This window comes from Oncorhynchus mykiss, chromosome 3, assembly GCF_057628025.1.
Source record: "Oncorhynchus mykiss isolate SJ-2025 chromosome 3, ASM5762802v1, whole genome shotgun sequence".
Lineage (NCBI taxonomy): Eukaryota > Metazoa > Chordata > Actinopteri > Salmoniformes > Salmonidae > Oncorhynchus > Oncorhynchus mykiss.
Window position 1 is genome coordinate 30,669,032 of NC_143024.1, and position 25,053 is coordinate 30,694,084.

General features: G+C 42.5%; 1 long non-coding RNA gene across 1 annotated transcript in view; it reads right to left on the bottom strand.

The window, feature by feature from the left end:
• Positions 1-511: 511 nt before the first annotated feature.
• The window catches only part of LOC149984499 (uncharacterized), a 64,360-nt gene continuing 39,818 nt past the window's right edge, over positions 512-25,053 (bottom strand). Inside the window, exons 3-4 of the long non-coding RNA XR_016493521.1 lie at positions 3,592-3,682; positions 512-3,099 (exon numbers count right to left, since the gene is read on the bottom strand). This is a non-coding gene — a long non-coding RNA (uncharacterized LOC149984499). The remainder of the gene's footprint in view (positions 3,100-3,591; positions 3,683-25,053) is intronic.

Here is a 25,053-nt window from a genome sequence, read left to right on the forward strand (position 1 = left end):
TGATGTTACTGTTGTTCCTAAAACCATTGACATACGTTAGCCTACTGTAACCACACAGAGAGAGTGTGTGTGTGTGTGTGTTAAGGTTGGGCGAGTGTGTACAAGCCTACATCGCCCGATTGCGCCCCATAGCGATCATCGATAGTCGATCACCATCGGGGGGGTGGGGGTTCTCATGGCTGCCCATGAAATTCCATGGAAATACAACGTTTATTTGAAAGTAATAAATATATAGATATTTTTAAAAGCATTCATGATTTGCGTAAATTTAGTATACTAACTAATACTCTTGTTAAATATATGAAATGGTATTACATTTGATGAAGAGCACACTTGTTTAGGACTAAGACTTGAGACTTACTTGTGACTTGTAAAACAATGACTTGGGCCCACCTCTGTTTTGTTGTGTTACAGCCTGAATTTATTGGCCTACACACAATAACCCATAATGTCAAAGTGGAATTATGTTTTTAGAAATGTGTACAAATTATTTACAAATGAAAAGCTTGAGTCTGTCACACCCTGATCTGTTTCACCTGTCTTTGTGCTTGTCATCACACTTCCAGGTGGTGCCCATCTTCCCAATGATCCCCTGTATATTTATACCTGTCTTCTCTGTTTGTTGCCATTTTGTTTTGTCTGTGAAACCTACCAGTGTTTGTTCCCCTGCTCCTGTCTGTTCTTGCTCCTGTTTTCTAGTCCTTCCCGGCTTTGACCGTTCTGCCTGTCCTGATCCTGAGCCTGCCTGCCATTCTATACCTTGCCCCACCTCACTGGATTACTGACCGCTGCCTGCCCTGACCCTGAGCCTGCCTGCCCTGACCCTGAGACTGCCTGCCCTGACCCTGAGCCTGCATATCCTGACCCTGAGACTGCCTGCCCTGACCCTGAGCCTGCCTGCCGTTCTGGACCTTTTGCATCCTCTCTGGATTACAGACCTCTGCCTGACTTTGATCTGTCGTTTGCCTGCCCCTCTATTAGAAGTACACTTTTGTTTCTTCGACACTGTCTGCATCTGGGTCGTACCTGAAACCTGATAGAGTCAATAAGTATTCAACCACTTTGTTATGTCAAGCCTAAATAAGTTCAGGAATAAAAACGTGCTAAACAAGTCACATAATAAGTTACATGGATTCACTCTGTGTGCAATAATAGTGTTTAACATGAGTTTTGAAAGACTACCTCATCTCTGTACCCCACATATACAACTATCTGTAAGGCGCCTCAGTTGAGCAGTGCATTTCAAACACAGATTTAAGCACAGAGACCAGAGATGTTTTCCAATGCCTCGCAAAGAAGGGTACCTATTGTTAGATGGGTACAAATAAAATAAAAAGCAGACAATGAATATCCCGTTGAGCATGGTGAAGTTATTAATTATACTTTGGATGGTGTATCAATACACCCAATCACTACAAAGATACATGCGTCCTTCCCAACTCAGTTGCCGGAGAGGAAGGAACCCGCTCAGGGATTTCACCATGAGTTACAGAGTTTAATGGATGTGATAGGAGAAAACTGAGGATGGATCAACAACATTGTAGTTACTCCACAATACTAACCTAATTGACAGAGTGAAAATAAGAAAGCCTGTACAGAAAAAAATATATTGCAAAACATGCATCATGTTTGCAACAAGGCACTAAAGTACTACTGCAAAATAATGTATCAAAGCAATTTACTTTTTGTTCTGTGTACAACATGTTATGTTTGGGGCAAATCCAATACAACACATCACTGAATACCAATATTCATATTTTCAAGCATAGTGGTGGCTGCATCATGGTATGGGTGTACTTGTAATTGTTAAGGACTGGGGAGTTTTTCAGGATAAAAAAGAAACTAAATTAATCTAAGCACAGGCAAAAACCAGGAGAACCTGGTTCAGTCTGCTTTCCACCAGACACCTTGAGATGAATTCTCCTTTCATCAGGACAATAACCTGAAACACAAGGCCTAATCTACACTGGAGTTGCTTACCAAAAAGACAGGGAATGTTCCTGAGGGGCTGTGTTGCCGTTTTAACTTTAATCTACTTGGAAATCTATGGCAAGACCTGAAAATGGTTGTCTTGCAATGATCAACAACCAATTTAACAGAGCTTGAATTATTTTTTTAAAGAATAATGGTTAAATGTTGCACAATCCAGGTGTGGAAAGCTCTTACAGATTTACCCAGAAATCGCTGGGTGTAGTCACTGCCAAAGGTGCTTCTACAAAGTATTGACTTAGGGGTGTGAATAGTTACGTAAATGAGAGATTTCTGTATTTCATTTTCAATAAATGTGCAACATTTTTTGAAAACATGTTTTCACTTTGTCATTATGGGGTATTGTGTGTAGATGGGTAAGACATTTTCATTTAATCCATTTTGAATTCAGGCTGTAACACAACAACATGTGGAATTAGTCAAGAAGTATGAATACTTTCTGAAGGCACTGTACATCCCCTCCACTGTCCTTGAACAACTACATGAAATTCTTGGAGTACTTCAAATACCTCAGCATGTGAAATAGTATTGTATTACCCTGAAACAAAACGAACAGTAAGTTGAGTTGTTCATGTATTCAATTTAAACAGGAATGAAACCACAGGACCCACTTAACCCAAGATGCTGTTTCTAATAACAGCCAGATCTGATATCTCATCCCCTCCTTTGCAAATGCACACAAGGACATGACTGGGCAGAAAAAGGCCTCCTCATCTGAAAGATTAGGTTTGGCAACTCAATCCCTTCTCTCCTCTCTCCACTCCCCGGCCGGCATGGTTGTCAGATCGGTTGGACTGAATTATATTGAGATCCTCTCAGAGATGACAGATGAAATCTGTCTCTTTGGGCTTGACGTTGAACTGCAGGTGATACATGATACGCGATAAAGCAGGCGGGGGCCCACGGAGCCTTTGGGCCTGGCCTCTACAGCGGTGATGTCACGGGCGCAGGTGGCTTCCCTCCACCACATCCCTCCCTGCTCCTGCTACTTGTATAGAAACATGGCAGGCTGTGTGAGAGAGGCTCACAGAGAGACAACTGTTATCTCTCCTCATCTGTGTGGTCTCGGGCATGATGATCTTGGACTCCAGCCATCTCAACCTTCATGCCCTTTAAAGAAAAAAAAGGAGGGGAGAGAGAAAGAGAGAGAATGAGAGAGGGAGAGAGAGAAAGAGGGAGAGAGAAAGAGGGAGAGAGAAAGCGAGAGAATGAGAGAGGGAGAGAGAGAAAGAGGGAGAGAGAAAGAGAGAGAATGAGAGAGGGAGAGAGAGAAAGAGGGAGAGAGAAAGAGAGAGGGAGAGACAGAGAGGGAGAGAGAGAAAGAGGGAGAGAGAAATAGAGAGAGAGAGAGAGAGAGAGAGAAAGAGAGGGCGAGAGAGAGAGAATTTGAGCTGTCTGTCTATATCCCTGCTTTAAAGTTTTATGCAAGCATCTGTTTTGTCATGGCTGAGCAGTCCTTATGCTTTTTGTTTTTAAACAAAAGAAGTACCACAGCTTTGTCAAGCACAGAAAGCTCAACTAAAATGACTATTTCGATAACTATATGAGGAACAAACATGGAGACAGAAGAAATCCCTGTTACATATCTTTACTATGGTTTACCTATTCAGCCACGAGTTCCAGAAACAGGGTTCGCTAGATAGGACCATCTTCACATAGCTGACATTGAGTGGCGCATGAGGGACATATCACTCTGAAACAAGAGAGAGAGTATATGTTGGTTGTCAATAATTATGGAATAGCCTTGCTATTGTAACCATGCAACCATGTGCCGTTTCAGACTGGGCTGTGCTTCAGAGATAGAGGCTGTCTGCAGTGTCTTGTGATATTTCAGCACAGTGCTCTTCTTTCATGTTATAAACAACAGCATTCAATACATCAAATCACAGGTAGCCTAATGTGTGCTTGGAAATGCTACCTTTAATGTGCCACTCTTCTGCCTCTAATGGAGTGGTAGTCTAAATTGATGCAATTCAATGAATTGTTTGACTGGTTCAGTAAAAAGAGCCAGCAGCAGAGCCATGCAATGTTAGGACAAAACATTGAAATAGCTTTGATCTACATAGAGTATTCATTAATTGAATTTGATTGAAAGTTGTTTTAATCCATTTCAGAATCCAAACAGTGAGAATCAGCTTCTGTAGGTTAATGTTTAAAAAAAAAAGAAGGAAATACTGTGTGTGTGTGTGTGCTGCTGTTTGCAATGCTACTGGTCTAGCTAGCCCTCTAATTAACCTCACCGTTGATAATGTGCTTAATTACTTTATGCTGTGATTGACTTCTTTTCTAGAGGTTACACTTCTTCAGATGGAGGAAATAATCTCACATGCCTCAAAGGTGTTCAGTGAACAGTGTGATGCAGTGGTGAGACTAACGGGTCGGTGCAGAAACTAGCTAGTCGGCATCTGTGGAATGGATTGACTTTGTGATTACTTCTGCATTGACATCAATAGAAAACATTTGACATCTGGCCCAGGGAGAAGGCATCAGACTGGAGCAACTTTGATTAAATGAAAAAAGAAAACTTCATCTAATTTTGCCCGGTCACCTTGTTGGCCCGGTCTCCTCTTCTATCAGACAGGGGAGCTCTCTCAACACCTGTACATTTCTCTGGGCTGAAAATGAAAAGATGAGACACGCGGTTGATAAAAACTGGTGCAACAACTGCGGTGAAACTCTGATCCTTTGGCTTTGATATAGAGAGTCAATGAGCAACAATTTGCTCGCAGGACAATTTTCTGCTCTTTTAATTTGAATGCTGTGCATGGCATGACACACAGGGAGATAGAGGGTCGTGTCCACAGAAGTGCAGAAAAGATGGGAGTACACTGAACTACGCTGTTTCTGATGATGGCTGAAACGTCATGATTTTGAACAGTGAGTGAGAGGCATGCCTTTTCTACCCTAATGTAAGCTGAACCAACAATTGTTTTTATGTATGTTGGGGGGAGAATAAATTGGTACAACCATTCAGTCAAGTCACACCCATCTTTCAATATATTAATGTATGTTTATGTGTGGAACAATAGACAACAAATCACCACAAAACTGAAAAGCTATATTTGCAATACGCCTCTCAACCCCAACAGGCACAACACACACACACACACACACACACGCAAACACCCCCCCCCCCCCCCCCCCGTCTTACATTTAGTGCATTTGTTTTGTTTTTTGGTCACAGTGAGGAAAACACCTGACTCTTCCCAGTTAATGGGCTTTTTAATCCATGGCTCAAACCCATTTATAGAGCCAACCCTTTCACAATTTACCTTAATTTCTGATGTAATTTCCCCACTATAATTACTGTTCTCTTCCTCATAGTTATCTGTCCAATGTACCTGCCATGAAAATATAAGACCTTGACTCCACTTTCGCGGTATCAGAACACTATTTCATTTCATGTCTTTGGCTGTCCAACAACATTGTTCGAGAGACATAATTAGGAGAAATGTATCATTTTTATTTGGGGGATATTGCTAGGACATGTGGGACCTTTATGATAAGCAGGGTGGGGGGAACGTTTGAACGCTGCTGCCCAGTATCTTGTGGTTATGTGAATGGGTTTCAATAAAATGAATGGCATAGGGAGATTGCAGTGTTGCCATGTTAAAACAGGAAACAGATGTGGTTCTAGGCATCCAGGTAAGGAAGCAGTTGTTTCCTAAACATAGCACACACACACACACACACACACACACACACACACACACACACACACACACACACACACACACACACACACACACACACACACACACACACACACACACACACACACCAAAATAGAAATATGAATCTATTTAACATTTTACTTACTGTGAGCTCTCTCCTTTTCTCTCTCTCCCCTTAACCTACTCTTTTCTTTCCCAGAAATGGTCAAGAGTGCTTGACCTTACAGTACTTTACATTGGAGTGGGTCTTGTTTGTTTTTGAAAGTACACAGTTGATTAAATATTGCGGTATCTGTGTTGTTACCATGTAGAAAAGTATTCAATTCCATAACGGATTACAAAACATTCACTTGAACTGTCTGTATTGACAATAGTTTGAAATCGTTACAATGGTGTGTCCATCATGTGAAATGTAGGCTAGACAACAGCTCCCCATTGGAGTGAGAAATGACTCTTTGAGAAAAACAGATTTTTGTAGGTTGTTGTTCTTGTTCCGAGCAGTGACAGATTTTCTGTACACAACGTGCTATATGTTATGTTGTCAAAACTGAAGGTATCCCCGCAAAGAGAAATTAATTGCAGTGAGGCCAGATAATTTTTTCATGTTTCAGTCAGTATTGTGTGCCAGAACGCAGGGGGACAGCTGTAGGGGATGGCTGGTCAACCCACAGCCTTCTGCCTCTACCATGCCTAGCTGCACAGAGCTTCACACAACCACTGACTGATTACACACACAGCCCTCAGGAAGACTGGTCAAATACACATAAACAGTCTCCCAACAGAATAGAAATTACTTTCAGAGAGCACCAAAGACAAAACAGTAACACAGGTGACACTTTAGAATAACTTACATGAATATGCATTAATAAGCACATTAATAAATACATATTTCAGGATTTATAAACATGTATAAGCATTTATAATGGCTGAAGTTCTGATAAAGAGTCACCAAAAATCGTCTTTATTCAATGTATGACAGATGAATTATACAGTACTGTAGTATCAAAGTACATACATTACAAATGTGAAATTTGAGATTCACACAGCAGGGAGAGTCTGAACTCATAATAAACAAACATGTTCCTTTAGATGTTTTAACAACTTGCTACAAGAAATAAGGTCAAGCCTGTCGTAAGTGATTCCTCCTCTTCTCAATCTGCTCCAGTATGTGCTCTCACTGTACAAGGAAGCAGACGAGGTTCAGTCAGGAGAGATGGAGTTAGATAGGGCAGTCGAGGTAGGAAGTATTTTCACACTGCCACAATTACAGAAATCGTCATTACATTGCTCACTCTAACTCAAATACCGATAGAAGCCCAAAAATTATGCGAAGGCTAGGAGGAGAAAGTGGCTCACTTCTGTTTGCTAAATTAATCGCTTCCTAAATGGCTCCGGGCCAGGCAAACCTTTGCAGTTTCAAAGGTTTTCAGCGCTTGCAATGAGCCATGAAATTACTGCATGCCGTCGAAAATGGCAGCTGATGAAAAGCCCAAGGACAGCAGCGGGTCCCACCGGCAGCGAGAGAGAGAGAGAGAGAGAGAGAGAGAGAGAGAGAGAGAGAGAGAGAGGCTTGGAAGGGAAATCTCAAACACAAAGTCTCAGTCCTTTCTGATGTGCATCGTGGATTATGAAATTTACAACCAAAAACTTTAGAAAATGCCCCAACATGTAATGAGAAATCTAGTGAGACAGGCAGTGACAAGACAAGACAGATGACGAACAGCTGTTCCTGCTTCTCTCACCAGCTCCTCTGGCAACCAGCGTCCATTGTGGTTCTGGTAGGGGACAGAGGTGGGGCTTTAAGGACCATAATAATGATGTTGAGATGTTCACCTGGAGCCAAAATGGCTGACCCAAATGAGGTTTGTTTGATTACAAGGCAGGGGTGACACTGCATGTCTCAGATGTCGTTAACAACAAAGTGATTATGGTAGGAAGACATTTTGGCTCAGCGCTGAGCAGTCAAACAGAGCATGTGTTGTGGTAATTCCCACTTCTGTCTTCATCCTTTTGAAGATATATACATCCTTATCAAATCAACATTGTTCTATCTTGTTATTTTTACACCTAAATTGTTGTCTCTGAATTACATCAAATTCATCAGTCAATACTGCAAGTGGCTAGAATATTAAAGTGGCAGAAAACAGACCCTGTTTGACATGAAGCTATGTGGATGTGATATGGACATGTACAGTATGGATACAGAATATGGTTTAACCTCCAGAGAAACATGTCTTTGATAGGTTAAAGCCAAACTGGAAAGGACCAAATCTAGCCAATATTCTGTTATCCCCCAGTAAAGGCCTGGTACTCTTAAAACTGGAACATCATCATAGAGAATGTCTTATCAAAATGTTAACATTGTGTATTTTGTAAATCATTTCCAGTAAAACCCTGAAATATTCTCCAGTACGTTGGGTCGTTTGATTTGCCATTCCTCTGAACATGGCTAACGCACCTTGGCGATTACACTTTCTCTAAAACTCCCACTGTGCTTTTGGCTGTCTGCTATTGCTCCTGTCTGGGTAACTCTGATAATTAACCATTACCCCCTAGATCAATCTGAGACTAATGTGGACTCTGGACTGCAAAGATGCTGACCCTCTTGAAAATGTTTAGAATGTTATGGAGTGGACCAGTATTGTGTGGTTTCTAACCTGGCTCTATGAAAATCATACCTTAAGTTTATAGGATGTCCCACACTTGTTTGAGAGTTGTACATGATTGCCTTTCTAAGTCATTCTCAAATGAAGAAGTTCATGGCTAAAATGTGAAATGTTCTCTTTGATATACAAGCACTTCTGCACCAATTTAACTCAAATGTTACCATGACCATGCCGACCAAAATGTTAAATTAATGTGCAATTATTATTTGGTCTAAAATGGGGGAACCCTCTTTTTTTTATATACTGCTAATAGAATTTTAAAAAATATGTTTATCTTGGTGTCCATGTATTAATGACATTTAAATATGTTACGCCTCTAACATAAAACATGAATACTCTATTGTTAGGTCACATTTGGAGTGAGTGGGAAGTGTTGGATGTTTATAAATGAGAGCTTAATTAATTAAAGAATGCATTACATTTTAATGTGAATTGTTAGCACGTCTGTGTAGACTCATTAATATGCGCCCCATGGGGATTCCAACGCTATAATTTCACCAGTAACCTGCAGGCAGCTCACTCAGTGGCTCTGTGGCTATTTCATGGTCCCACAGATTGATGGATGACAAAGTAATTAATCCTATGGAGAAATTAACCATCTCTTTAGCCTGTGTGTGTAAGGAGGAAATGAAGAGTCAATACCGGCCTTTTGAGTGTGTTAGATGAAGGGATCATAATATATCATTAATTTAGTTGAGAGGGGAGTGTATTGTGCCCTCAAGACTATCAATGGTCATTCCTTCTGCTTCAGTCTTTAGGTCAGGGCATACAGTCTGTGTGTTCTTTATACAATGTTGTTTCTTCAGAGGGATATGCTTTTATTGAGATACCCTTGCACCCAAGCTCTAACTTGTCTGTTTCAGTGCTGTTATGTTACATAATAACAGTTATTTGTCACATACAAAAGAGAATATATGTTAGGATATTTTTTCCCCAAAAGTAGGGGAAAATACATGTAATGTGAAAACACTCTAGCAGAGTGTAACAGTGGCATGTTGAGTGGCCAAAGGGCAACACAAGCGCCCGTACCACTCGGGTAGTGTTGTTTAAGACTTCACTTAACTCAGTGGCTCTGAAGCTGCCGTTCTCTCTCCTTTCTCCCCCTAATTACCATCGCCCCTCCACAACGTCCTGTCGCTCCATCTGTTGTCCCCTCAGACACAGACATAGATAGTCTAATCACCTCTCATAACGTGTCTAGTACCATGGGAGATGGTTACACAGCCACAGCCATAGACACCACTGTGGCTCAGTAGCAGTAGTACAGCATGCCAAGCCTCACAGGAGGGTATCCACTTCCTTACCCTACTCTACAAACACTGTCCATGGGGCTGGGATAAGATATGATGTGTTGAAATAGAGCCATGTTTTAACGTTACAGATCTCTCACACTGAGCGACAACATTAATGTTAACGCCAAACGTGTGTTTGTGAACTGCATGGCACATGTATAGAGGCCAGGCCGTCTATCTGAAGTCCACTTCAATCCTTCACTGAGACCTTTAGACATAACAGCCCACTACATATATGAAGCCACCAATGTCAGGGCATAAAACCCCCAAAAAATGAAGATGCCTTTCCTTGCATCACCAATAAATGTCGATGGCTGTCTACTAAGGAATTAGGGACCTTTGAATGAAGCATTGGGCCACACATGCTTTTCTGCAATTAAAATCTCCATTCAAACGTTCTGACTGGAGATATGTGTAACTTGAACATTAGCACATAATCATTCAATATGTTTATTTTGCATAAAGGACTTTGCAATTAAAAAATAAATGTCATACTCGAGACTTTTGCCAGAAATGTCCAAAAGGCTTGTAGCATAGGACATTTCCCCATGTATTCTAATCAAATATTTCACTCTCATATCTCTTTCAGAAACATTGATTTCTTTGCCTTCGATGTAGGTATTTGATTCCATGATTTTCACCTATAGGATATGGTACCTCCAGACTTCTTCATTTGGCTCATTCGTTCAAACAACTGTTATAGGTTCTGTGGCGGATCGCTGGGACAAAAGTTTTGCAAGACAACTTTTTTCCAGAAGTGCAACTTTTTGAGGCCGAAAGGCAGAACAGAAAGCTTGTCATCTTGGCTGCGAGGCGCGAGGCGGCTGGGCTGAGGGGAACTCTCAGATGATGACAGTAGTCGTGAAAGGGCAGATAAACCCGTGTGGCTCTGAATGTAATGTTCATCTCATTCTGATCCGGCAGTCGATTCTAATCCCCTGTCTGTCTCACAGTCTTCCCTCTCCAAACAGTTGATCTTCTGCACGTTGAAATCGCCTTATAGATGATCCAGGAGACGACGAGGGGAACGTGGCTGTTTGTCACAACACGTTGGTCTGTTCTTGGCATAGAGAATGATGATTGTTTTGCACAGTATAACTGTAGATTCAGTGTGATATGACCAGCGCTCATTACTTATATGTAGCTTTTGAGTTTATAAAGGAAAACACTAAAGTCAGAAGAAAGTGTATTAGCATACAGTATAATTAGGTTGAGAATCAACCAAAGGCGCATTATAGACAAACACACTGCACCTGACTTCTTAAGGTAATTTCCACTTGAGCTGACACAACTCTTTGAACCATACGATGGCCAAAGTTATCCATATTGCATGTGTTAGCATTAAGACGTGTAGCACGAAATGATGAAATCTTTACATTCATTATTTTAGCCGCTCCAAATTGTTATTGAATAAAAGTTAACTATGCCTCTCCTGTATCTCTATCTGATCAATGACATTCAGTATTAGCAGACCATTTCCCTTTGAAACATAATGGCCTATAGGAAAAATGACAGGACAAGCGTCGTAGTAGCATCACTCATACACACACCACAGGGACACTCACCACCATGCTTATTAGAGTGTGTTCAGGGCCTATAGGCCATACATTCCCCTTCAGATAGCTTGACATTTCCAATAGCACTGTCTCTGTGGCAGAGAGACGTTCAGCTCAGAGCAGGGCTCTGTGTGGTGTCACGTCTATAGCCGCGTGGCAGGGTACTGTATGCCGAGCTGAATGCTCCCTGTGCTAAATGAGATGCCAAAGGGAGAAGACGGGACCTGAGGGGGCATTATCTCCACTAGCTAATGAACAATTGTATAATTTCTATCAAAAGGCAGTCATAAGGCCTGCTCAGTCTTACCATATCTTCTCTAAATACTGTCATGATAAAGGAAGCGGTAAAAGAAGAAGAGGGTGGTGGTGGGGGGTGAAAGCTGTCAAGAGGGGTGCTACGGTCAGGAGTGTGGGGAAAGGAGAGTATTTCCTCTTTATCTGCCATTTCCTGCTCTCCTTCCTGGCTACATTAAGTACAGACAATCATGCACGGCCGTAAGAGATAAAACACGGATGACAAAATATCAACTTCCTGGCTACAAAACTCAAAGCCCTGTTATTAGAATATCAGCAAAGACAGTAATTAATTTTAACTTTAATTACTTGTACTGTTCGTGTAGATTAGATCACAGGTCTGAGATTGGTTATTAAAACAACTGGGAAATGTTCAATGTAAAAAAGAAAAATGAATATGTTAATTTCTCCAGCCCTCCATCTTAACCTGCTTGTTGAGTGATGCAATTACATTTCTGCAGTACAGACGGGGTGATATGGTGCAGATGAGAAAGACAGCGTATCGTTTTGTTGGAAGTGGAAAGGTTTCCCTGCATGCAGAAAGCGGGACTGAGACAGGAATCTCATTGATGATATCGTCGGCTCATTGGGATACATTCCTTTTCCATTCCTTGTAATAATCCATGATACAGTATTAACATTCATTGTTTTTAATTTGATTTAACCAGGTAAATTGACCGAGAACACATTCTCATTACAGCAACAGCCTGGGGAATAGTTACAGGGGAGAGGAGGAGGGATGAATGAGTATATTGGAAGCTGGGGATAATTAGGTGGCCATGACGATATGAGGACCAGATTGGAAATATAGTCAAGACATCGGGGTTAACACCCCTACCCTTACAATAAGTGCCATGGGAACTTTAGTGACAACAGAGAGTCAGGAGACCTGTTTAACGTCTCAACCGACAGATGGCACCTTACACAGGGCAATGTCCCCTGGGGCATTGGTATATTTTTGGGGGACCAGGGGAAAGAGTGACTCCTAGTGGCCCTCCAACACCACTTCCAGCAGCATCTGGTTTCCCATCCAGGGACTGACCAGGACCAACCCTGCTTAGCTTCAGAGGCAGTAAGATGTCAATACACACTCAATACACACTCAATATGTGCTTTCTGCAGTATTCCACTGGCCAAGGCTGTATGGTGAGAAGACACTACAGCTTACTGATCACCATGTGCATGCAGAAACAAATAAGACAATTAGACTAATCTAAAACAAATTGTCAGAGTACTAGGCCTACAGCTGACATCTTATTGCTTCAGATGATACTTAATTCACATGCAGACTGATTCTGGGTATTAAAACGTAACATTCAGTAACCAATCCCCATCTTTCACACTATGAAGTATGTGTACAGTATGAGGATGAGGAGGCCTTGATTTCTTGGCAGTAAATATACTCTAGCTGCATTCATTCAGCCATGTGCCTTAAAGCCCATGCAGCACACAGCACACACTGGGCCTAATAGGGCTAACAGGGATAACAGGGATAATAGTCCTAATAGGGCTAACAGGGCATAACATGCCTAACAGGGATAATAGTCCTAATAGGGCTAACAGGGCTAACAGGACTAACAGGGATAATAGACCTAATAGGGCTAACAGGGCTAAGAGGGATAATAGTCCTAATACGGCTAACAGGGCTAACAAGCCTAACAGGGATACTGGTCCTAATAGGACTAACAGGGCTAAGCGGGATAATAGTCCTAACAGGGCTAACAGGGCTAACAGGCCTAACAGGGATACTGGTCCTAATAGGGCTAACAGGGTTAACAGGGATAATAGTCCTAATAGGGCTAACAGAGCTAAGAGGGATAATAGTCCTAATAGGGCTAACAGGGCTAAGAGGCCTAACAGGGATACTGGTCCTAATAGGGCTAACAGGGCTAACAGGCCTAACAGGAATACTGGTCCTAATAGGGCTAACAGGCCTAACAGGGATAATAGTCCTAATAGGGCTAACAGGCCTAACAGGGATAATAGTCCTAATAGGGCTAACAGGGCTAAGAGGGATAATAGTCCTAATAGGGCTAACAGGGCTAACAGGCCTAACAGGGATACTGGTCCTAATAGGGCTAACAGGCCTAACAGGGATAATAGTCCTAATAGGGCTAACAGGCATAACAGGGATAATAGTCCTAATAGGGCTAACAGGCCTAACAGGGATAATAGTCCTAACAGGGCTAACAGGGCAAAGAGGGATAATAGTCCTAATAGGGCTAACAGGGCTAAGAGGGATAATAGTCCTAACAGGGCTAACAGGCCTAACAGGGATACTGGTCTTAATAGGGCAAACAGGGTTAATAGGGCTAACAGGGTTAATAGGGCTAACAGGGTTAATAGGACTAATAGGGCTAACAGGGTTAATAGTCCTAACAGGGTTAATAGGGCTAACAGGGTTAATAGGACTAATAGGGCTAACAGGGTTAATGGGACTAATAGGGCTAACAGGGCTAACATGGTTAATAGTCCTAAAAGGGTTAATAGGGCTAACAGGGTTAATAGGACTAATAGGGCTAACAGGGCTAACAGGGTTAATAGTCCTAACAGGGTTAATAGGACTAACAGGGCTAATAGGGCTAACAGGGATAATAGTCCTAATAGGGCTAACAGGGCTAACAGGGATAACAGTCCTAATAGGGCTAACAGGGCTAACATGGTTAATAGGGCTAACAGGGATAATAGTCCTAATAGGGCTAACAGGGCTAACAGGGATAATAGTCCTAATAGGGCTAACAGGGCTAACAGGAATAATAGTCCCAATAGGGCTAACAGGGCTAACAGGCCTAACAGGGATGATAGTCCTAATAGGGTTAACAGGGTTAACAGGGCTAATAGGCCTAACAGGGAAAATAGGGCTAACAGGGATAATAGTCCTAATAGGGCTAACAGGGCTAACAGGCCTAACAGGGATAATAGTGCTAATAGGGCTAACAGGGCTAACAGGAATAATAGTACCAATAGGGCTAACAGGGCTAACAGGAATAATAGTCCCAATAGGGCTAACAGGGCTAATAGGCCTAACAGGGATAATAGTCCTAATAGGGCTAACAGGGTTAACAGGACTAATAGGGCTAACATGGCTAACAGGGTTAATAGTCCTAACAGGGTTAATAGGACTAACAGGGCTAATAGGGCTAACAGGGATAATAGTCCTAATAGGGCTAACAGGGCTAACATGGTTAATAGGGCTAACATGGATAATAGTCCTAATAGGGATAACAGGGCTAACAGGGATAATAGTCCTAATAGGGCTAACAGGGCTAACATGGTTAATAGGGCTAACAGGGAAAATAGGGCTAACAGGGATAATAGTCCTAATAGGGCTAACAGGGCTAACAGGCCTAACAGGGATAATAGTGCTAATAGGGCTAACAGGGCTAACAGGAATAATAGTCCCAATAGGGCTAACAGGGCTAACAGGCATAACAGGGATGATAGTCCTAATAGGGTTAACAGGGTTAACAGGGATAATAGGCCTAACATGGATAATAGTCCTAATAGGGCTAATAGGGTTAACAGGGATAATAGTCCAAACAGGGCTAACAGGGTTAATAGGACTAATAGGGCTAACAGGGCTAACAGGGTTAATAGTCCTAACAGGGTTAATAGGACTAACAGGGCTAATAGGGCTAACAGGGATAATAGTCCTAATAGGGCTAACAGGGCTAACAGGAATAATAGTCCCAATAGGGCTAACAGGGCTAACAGGCCTAACAGGGATGATAGTCCTAATAGGGTTAACAGGGTTAACAGGGATAATAGTCCTAATAAGGCTAACAGGGTTAACAGGGATAATAGTCCTAACAGGGCTAACAGGGTTAATAGGGCTAACAGGGCTAACAGGGCTAACATGGTTAATAGTCCTAACAGGGTTAATAGGGATAACAGGGTTAATAGGACTAATAGGGCTAACAGGGTTAATGGGACTAATAGGGCTAACAGGGCTAACATGGTTAATAGTCCTAACAGGGTTAATAGGGCTAACAGGGTTAATAGTCCTAACAGGGTTAATAGGACTAACAGGGCTAATAGGGCTAACAGGGATAATAGTCCTAATAGGGCTAACAGGGCTAACAGGGTTAATAGTCCTAACAGGGTTAATAGGACTAACAGGGCTAATAGGGCTAACATGGATAATAGTCCTAAGAGGGCTAACAGGGATAACAGGGTTAATAGTCCTAACAGGGTTAATAGGACTAACAGGGCTAATAGGGATAGGGATACAGCCCTAGCCCTAACAGGGATAATAGCCCTAATAGGGGCTAACATGGTTAATAGTCCTAACAGGGTTAATAGGGCTAACAGGGTTAATAGGACTAATAGGGCTAACAGAGCTAACATGGTTAATAGTCCTAACAGGGTTAATAGGGCTAACAGGGTTAATAGTCCTAACAGGGTTAATAGGACTAACAGGGCTAATAGGGCTAACAGGGATAATAGTCCTAACAGGGTTAATAGGGCTAACAGGGCTAACATGGGTAATAGTCCTAACAGGGTTAATAGGGCTAACAGGGTTAATAGGACTAATAGGGCTAACAGGGCTAACAGGGTTAATAGTCCTAACAGGGTTAATAGGACTAACAGGGCTAATAGGGCTAACAGGGATAATAGTCCTAAGAGGGCTAACAGGGCTAACAGGGTTAATAGTCCTAACAGGGTTAATAGGACTAACAGGGCTAATAGGGCTAACAGGGTTAATAGTCCTAACAGGGTTAATAGGGCTAACAGGGTTAATAGGACTAATAGGGCTAACAGGGTTAATGGGACTAATAGGGCTAACATGGCTAACATGGTTAATAGTCCTAACATGGTTAATAGGGCTAACAGGGTTAATAGGACTAATAGGGCTACCAGGGCTAACAGGGTTAATAGTCCTAACAGGGTTAATAGGACCAACAGGGCTAATAGGGCTAACAGTAATAATAGTCCTAAGAGGGCTAACAGGGATAACAGGGTTAATAGTCCTAACAGGGTTAATATGACTAACAGGGCTAATAGGGCTAACAGGGATAATAGCCCTAATAGGGCTAACATGGTTAATAGGGCTAACAGGGATAATAGGGCTAACAGGGATAATAGTCCTAATAGGGCTAACAGGGCTAACAGGCCTAACATGGATAATAGTCCTAATAGGGCTAACAGTGCTAACAGGAATAATAGTCCCAATAGGGCTAACAGGGCTAACAGGCCTAACAGTGATGATAGTCCTAATAGGGTTAACAGGGTTAGCAGGGATAATAGGCCTAACAGGGATAATAGTCCTAATAGGGCTAACATGGTTAATAGGGCTAACAGGGATAATAGGGCTAACATGGATAATAGTCCTAATAGGGCTAACAGGGCTAACAGGCCTAACAGGGATAATAGTCCTAATAGGGCAAACAGGGCTAACAGGAATAATAGTCCCAATAGGGCTCACATGGCTAACAGGCCTAACAGGGATGATAGGACTAATAGGGTGAACAGGGCTAACAGGGTTAATAGTCCTAACAGGGTTAATAGGACTAACAGGGCTAATAGGGCTAACAGGGATAATAGTCCTAATAGGGCTAACAGGGCTAACAGGGATAATAGTCCTAATAGGGCTAACAGGGCTAACATGGTTAATAGGGCTAACAGGGATAATAGGGCTAGAAGGAATACTAGTCCTAATAGGAGTAACAGGGCTAACAGGAATAATAGTCCCAATAGGGCTAACAAGGCTAACAGGCCTAACAGGGATGATAGTCCTAATAGGGTTAACAGGGTTAACAGGGATAATAGGCCTAACAGGGATAATAGTCCTAATAGGGCTAACAGGGTTAACAGGGATAATAGTCCTAACAGGGCTAACAGGGTTAATAGGGCTAACAGGGCTAACAGGGTTAATAGGGCTAACAGGGATAATAGGGCTAACAGGGCTAACAGGGATAATAGTCCTAATTGGGCTAACAGGGTTAATAGGGCTAACAGGGCTAATAGAGCTAACAGGGCTAACGGGGTTAATAGGCCTAACAGGGCTAATAGGCTAACAGGGCTAACAGAGCTAACAGGGTTAATAGGGCTAACAGGGCTAATAGGCTAATAGGGTTAATAGGCTAATAGGCCTAACAGGGCTAACATGGATAATATGCTTAATATGCTAATAGACCTAATAGGGCTAACATGGCTAATATGGTTAATAGGCTAATATGCCTAATAGGGCTAACAGGGCTAACAGGGATAATAGGATTAATAGGCTAATAGGCCCAACAGGGCTAATAAGGCTAATATGGCTAATAGCCTTTTAAGGCTAATGGGCCAAATAGGGCTACTCTCAGTTGATTCAAGGCACACTTTTCTTTATCAATCAAATACTATCAGACACCTACAGCGCATTCGGAAAGTATTCAGAGCCCTTGACTTTTCCGAAATTCTGTTGCAGCCTTATTCTAAAATGGATTCAATTGTTTTTTTCCCTCATCAAACTACACACAATGCCCCGTAATGACAAAGCAAAAACAGGTTTACATTTTTTTAATAATAATAAATAATTAAATATCAAATGTACATAAGTATTCAGACCCTTTACTCAGTACTTTGTTGAAGCACCTTTGGCAGCTATTACAGCATTGATTCTTCTTGGGTATGACGCTATAAGCTTGGCACACCTCTATTTGGGGAGTTTCTCCCATTCTTCTCTGCATATCCTCAGAAGCTCTGTCAGGTTGGATGAGGAGCGTCACAGCACAGCTATTTTCAGGTCTCTCCAGAGATGTTCGATCGGGTTCATGTCCAGGCTCTGGCTGGGCCACTCAAGGACATTCAGAGGCTTCCCGAAGCCGCTCCTGCGTTATCTTGGCTGTGTGCTTAGGGTCCTTGTCCTATTGGAAGGTGAAGCTTTACCTCTACCTTTACCTTTACCTCTACCTCTTTACCTCTCTCTGTACTTTGCTCCGTTCATCTTTCCCTCGATCCTGACTAGTCTCCAAGCCCCTGTCGTTGAAAAACATCCCCACAGCATGATGCTGCCACCACCATGCTTCACGGTAGGGATAGTGCCAGGTTTCCTCCAGACGTGACGCTTGGCTTTCAGGCCAAAGAGTTCAATCTTGGTTTCATCAGACTAAAGAATGTTGTTTCACATGGTCTGAGAGTCCTTTAGGTGCCTTTTGGCAAACTCCAAGCGGCCTGTCATGTGCCTTTTACTGAGGAGTGGCTTTCGTCTGGCCACTCTACCAGAAAGGCCTGATTGGTGGAGTGCTGCAGAGATGATTGTCCTTCTGGAAGGTTCTCCCATCGCCACAGAGGAACTCTGGAGCTCCCAGAGTCACCTCCCTGACCATGGTCCTTCTGCTCCGATTGCTCATTTAGGCCGGGCAGCCAGCTCTAAGAAGAATCTTGGTGGTTCCAAATGTCTTCCATTTAAGACTGATGGAGGCCATTGTGTTCTTGTGGACCTTCAATACTGCAGACATTTTTTAGTACCCTTCCCCAGATCTGTGCCTCGACACAATCCTGTCTTGGAGCTCTATGGACAATTCCTTCGACCTCATGGCTTGATTTTTGCTCTGACGTGCACTGTCATCTGTGGGACCTTATGTAGACAAGTGTGTGCCTTTTCAAATCATGTCCAATCAATTGAATTTACCACAGGTTGACTCCAATCAAATTGTCAAAACATCTCAAGGATGATCAATGCAAACAGGATACACCTGAGCTCAATTTCGAGTCTCATAGGAAAGGGTCTGAATACTTATGTAAATAAGGTATTTCTGTTTTTTATCTTTAATAAATTAACAAACATTTCTAAAAACCTGTTTTCGCTTTGTCATTATGGGGTATTGTGTGTAGATTGATGAGGAAAAACAATTATTTTATACATTTAAGAATACGGCTGTAAGGTCACAAAATGTGGAAAAAGGGCTGTGGGGGGGGGGGGGGGGGGGGGGTCTGAATAAAACATCTGCTGGGATGATATACTATTATATGGGCAGCACACATGGTATTTTCCATGGGATTAGCTATTAAATGAAAAATGCCAGATTAAATGCACCTCTTTTCGGGTCCATCTTTCCACAGATAGCCTAATTAATTTACCTCAACTATAGATACATCTTTAGTTCCTTCCTAGCACTGCAGTGGCCTGCACACTGCAGTGGCCTGCACACTGCAGTGCACCGGCGTGCAATGCAGCTGGACGGGAGCTAGCCTTCATTATAAAAGGGTGTTAGGAGTATGTGGGAACAGCTAATCTTCGAACCCCTGCCACACAATAAACAGAGTGACAGAGAGGAAGGATGTATGAGATAAGTCCAGTAATGAAAGTGGATGCCAAAAGAAGAGGCCAGTATGTAATGAAGAGAGAGCAGAGGGGAATGTTTAAAATAAGTTCAAGAACAGAGATAAAGCCAAAGATGATGTTATCGTCAGGATTGCACAGAGCATTTCAGTAACAGAATGCTCCCAATCACTTAATCAGTACTACTCCACCCAGCCCAGACTCTGTCTTCCATCATATGTTTTTTCACCCGCTCTAAACAGTCCATTTTCAGTGTGTGTTCGTGTTCGTGTGTTTGTGTGTGCGCATGTGTATGTGGATGTTTGCGTGAAAGCCAAAGATCATACAGATAATAGTTGAATTTGATGGCACTAAGTTACTGAATCAAAAGACCTCTGAAGTCACTTTCGCATTGGTTAATACAGAACTGTAGCTTTCCACCACAGCAGCAGCCTATTCCATCTAAATACATCTCTGCTACTCCTAACAGTATCAACTGTCTAGAAACAGACAGAGGTTCAGTTTAATCTCAGTCTCCATCCATTACGCCCGAGCAACATCTCCATCACCCACAAGCTTATTTTCAAAAGCTGCAAATGCTGTGTTCAAAGACTTTCTATCCCGTCCCCACTGGCCCCAAAGGCAGCCAAACAGAATGAGGCCCCAGATCCACAGACAAAGACTGGCCTGCTGCTCTGTTGCCTTGGAAGGCCCCCATATCCGCGCTCAGCAAACACCATCTCTGTGCTCATTTGTGAGGCCTTTAGTCGCTCATGAGTTTGTGATTAACAGTGTTTTGGTTCGATGGCAGCTCACCAGTTGTAGAAGTCGGAGCGGACAGCGGACACCCTCTGAGAGAGGGGGAAGAATGGGGCACTAATGCATCGACCTCACATGTACCAAGAACCTGACTCTGGGCCCAATGCTGGTGTATGGAGAGAGAGATAGTGAGAGAGAGGAGGGGAGAGAGATGGAAAGAGGGGGAGAGATAATGGGAGAGAGATAGAGAGGGAAGGGAGAGAGGGAGATAAAAAGAAAGAAAAAGGTAAGAGAGAGACTGGGGAAAGGTGGGAGAGACTGGTAGATATATACCTAGATAGGACTGGCAGAGAGAGAGAGAGGCAGATACAGACAGAGACACACAGCAAGCCTGTGGACTGTTGGCTGTACATGGCTGATGGGGTTAGTGGCAGGCAGAGGCAGCCTGCTGAAAAACAGTGTGAGGGAGACCAGAGCAGGGTATGGTGTGGTGTGCTGTTGGACTACTCCATAGAGCACTGAGCTCCTGGCACAACTTGGCAGGCTTGGAAGAAGCCTGGGAGAAGCCTAGAATAAGCCTGGAAGAAGCCTAGAAGAAGCCTAGAAGAAGCCTGGGAGAAGCCTAGGAGAAGCCTGGAAGAAGCCCAGGAGACGCCTGGAAGAAGCCTGGGAGAACCTGGAAGAAGCCTGGGAGAAGCCTAGGAGAAGCCTGGAAGAAGCCTGGGAGAAGCCTAGAAGAAGCCTGGAAGAAGCCTGGGAGACGCCTGGGAGAAGCCTGGAAGAAGACTAGGAGAAGCCTGGGAGAAGCCTAGAAGAAGCCTGGGAGAAGCCTAGGAGAAGCCTGGGAGAAGCCTAGAAGAAGCCTGGGAGAAGCATAGAAGAAGCCTGGAAAAGCCTGGGAGAAGCCTGGGAGAAGCCTGGAAGAAGACTAGGAGAAGCCTGGGAGAAGCCTAGAAGAAGCCTGGGAGAAGCCTAGGAGAAGCCTGGAAAAGCCTGGGAGAAGACTAGGAGAAGCCTGGAAGAAGTCTGGGAGAAGCCTAGGAGAAGCCTGGGAGAAGCCTGGGAGAAGCCTGGGAGAAGCCTGGGGAAGCCTAGGAGAAGCCTGGAGAAGCCTGGGAGAAGCCTGGGAGAAGCCTGGGGAAGCCTAGGAGAAGCCTGGAGAAGCCTGGGAGAAGCCTGGGAGAAGCCTGGAGAAGCCTAGGAGAAGCCTGGAGAAGCCTGGGAGAAGCCTGGGAGAAGCCTAGGACAAGCCTGGAGAAGCCTGGGAGAAGGGGCACATGGAGACAACCACCAACCAGCCTGACTTTACTTTTGTCTATCTGTTCGTCTGTCTGTTCGTCCAGCCGTCAGTCCTACTTTATATACAAAATATTGTGCTTGTTATACATATTGCAAGCACAAATTGCACCTCAATCCCTTCATTTCCTTGTAATGTTGAAACAATATCCTTGCAGAAATACAACAGAATGGAGCCTCAATGTGTTCATGGGCTGGCAAAGTGGAATGTCTTTGCTCCTCTGTCTAAACAAAGGGTGAGATAAGATTTAAAGGAAATACTTAAGGTGAAGCCGGCTGGCTGCCCTCTACCAAGCTGCAGCAGCCATACAGCACCCAGAGAGGGGACCAACCTCCAAAACCATCCAGTATCCTGGTTTTACATAGGAATAAAGATTTCTCTGGGCTGGCAAACAGTTCACATTCCCTCCCAGTTTATTATCCTGAGATAAAGTCCCTAACCAAGGAAGCCTTAGAGAATATGGGACGTCTCTTTTTTGGTGTTTTGCACCTGTCTATTGTTTTCTGCATGGGCGTCTGCATGTACTGTACTGTACTGTGTATTGTGCTGTACTGTGTATTGGACTGTACTGTATTGTACTGTACTGTGTATTGGACTGTACTGTACTGTGTATTGGGCTGTACTGTGTATTGTACTGTACTGTATTGTACTGTGTATTGGACTGTACTGTGTATTGTCCTGTACTGTGTATTGTACTGTACTGTGTGTTGTACTGTACTGTATTGTTCCTTATACCTACACTAAAACCACTGGAATCACAGGTGCATTGTGTGTAACACGGAGGGTCAATATATCTGCCATTGTCCCTTTCATTGACTATTTATGATGTACATTTATATTAGCTTAAAGAATTAACTATTGACTTGAATTATTTACAGTGTGTCTGTCTCAATACTGATGACATGTCTGGTTTATCTGAATTATTCTGTTGTCTTTATTTATTTATTTCCCCCCTCTGTGCCATTTTAATTCCACGCAAAACGAACGGCGAATAAAGATCTGTGAACTGTCAGAAAGCATTAAGAAAACAGAGCATGCTGCATATTAATGCATGATTACGTTACATCAAAAGAATGTTTAACATTTTGTCACATCAACATTGTAATTAATGCAAAACATTTTTGCACGAACAACTTTTTACAACGAAAATCATTATTCATATCACTTATACATGCAGAGTGGGACAATCCAGAGTAGTTCAGAGAGGGGAAAAAATTATTAGCAGGAAGAAACAGATTGGACTAATGAGCCGACCATTTGACTAGGATCCTTTACTTGACCTGCAGTGTTTCCTCGACTCGGCCGTCCAGGAGAAAATACACATTTATGATTATACTCTGCAATGCACCATGAAATTGTTATTGTGGAACACCTTTTTCAAAAACGCTATCAAACAATTACTTAAAATTTCCCCTGCGGAGACTGTTGCATATGTATAGTAAATGAAATGGGAAGTTGGAGCTGTCTGTGAATGTAGCCTGTCGCCTGGCCTGCCTGTCGACACTGCTGCTCCTTCAAATGGTGCTGTTCTCTTCATGCAGATGAGCTCTGTCTGTTCAGAGGGGGGATGCTGTGGCAAATAAAATAATACTCGGATAAAACTGAAACATTTTATGACACAGTGATAATCATTGCAGGCATACGTGCCACTGATATGAGCTGTTGCAGTTGGGGGAAGAGAGAAAATAATCCTTTTTGTTGGGCTTTAAAAAATGAATCTCAGTTGAATCACATCAAAAAATAAAAAAACTCAAAAGACAGTTGCAAGATGAGCCAACTCCACGAAAAAATGACCTCCTCGTTTTGGTGATAAAGTTCTAGCCAAAATGATATCAGGCTGGGACGTGACTCATTAGAAATGTGTGTATTGCGTGGAGGCAGCTCTCCCTATCTGGCTGTGCCTGGCTTGCCGACTGATAAGAGGCAAATGCAAATGTCCTGATAAGAACTGAATGCAAATATTCATGATATGATATTCCCTGGGAATTATGTGTGGATAAAACAAAGTGTATTATTTCCCTGTATTCCCTTTCAGGTTTGCCAAAATGGCTTCTTTTTTTTTGCTTTTGGAATTTGCATTTCTTCAAAATTGATTGGGCCTGCATATTATGTTAAGCTATTTGTTTGCCTAGGATGGTAATTAGTTACTGTAATTACAGCGATGACAGTTGCTAAATTGTTTTTAAAGCATTACAGTACGTCTGTGCCAGAAGATTGCAGTACTTATTTTAGGATTTAAGCATTTGCTGGAAAAACTCCCACTCCAAGGCCAAAGTGGAATTTGTTTGAACTACAAAGCAGCCATTTTCTAAGCAAATAATTTCTTAAAAATGTCTGTTAATTTGCACTAATTGCTGGGTTGACTGTGTTTCGTAGTTTCTTCACCGATCAGAGACATGTTACTGATAGGATGTCTTGAGGGATCAAAACGGGCTTGAAATAGTTTGAAATACATATTTTTGTTAGCTTTGTGCTCATTTTAAGACCAACTTTTTATGTTTTCTGTCAACCAAGAAACAAATTGCTGTTGAAGGCATATTTGTAATTATGGTTCTCAGTGTAGCCTATGCACTTTCAAGTTTAGTAAACATTAATTAGTGTGGATGCTGACAGTTGGGTAATTTAGAAAGTGCTTCATGTACTCCGACTAAAGTCAAATCACATTGATCAGGAGTTGGAGAGCTGCTATGCTTATTTGTAATGCACAGAAACAGAACATATCCATGTGCAATATCACTTAAACAACAGTCTGCCAAGTATTAGTGACTCATAATGATTGCATTTGCACTGCTATTGAGGTTAGTTGTCAAATACAATGCCATACAGATAGTTTCGGGCAGGTCATTGAAAACAGGTAAGTGTAAAAGGTGTGCCAATAACAATCCTTGATCATCCCTGAACATCCAATCTACTGATTGTAGTGTACTATTTGTGAGTCTACCACTCCACAGTGGTAGACCCCATTGGCACTGGTCCTTGTTAGGTTCTCAGACATTACACTATAGCTAAATGCATAATTGGATTTACTATTAACATAACCAGACAATGTCCATGTTGACTATCATATTCCCTTCTGAAATGCATTTCTCTTACAAAATGTTTAGGATGGGACCAAAGGTGCCACCGAGGTCCCAAGAGCTCCTCTTGTATCTGTCAAATGAAGGCTTGAATGAACAGGAACAATATTACTCTGGGTGGATGATTATGTGCATGCATATGCATTTGATTGTCTACAAAATAGTTTGAAGGAAACAGTTGCTTTCAATGTTTGGTGGAATTAA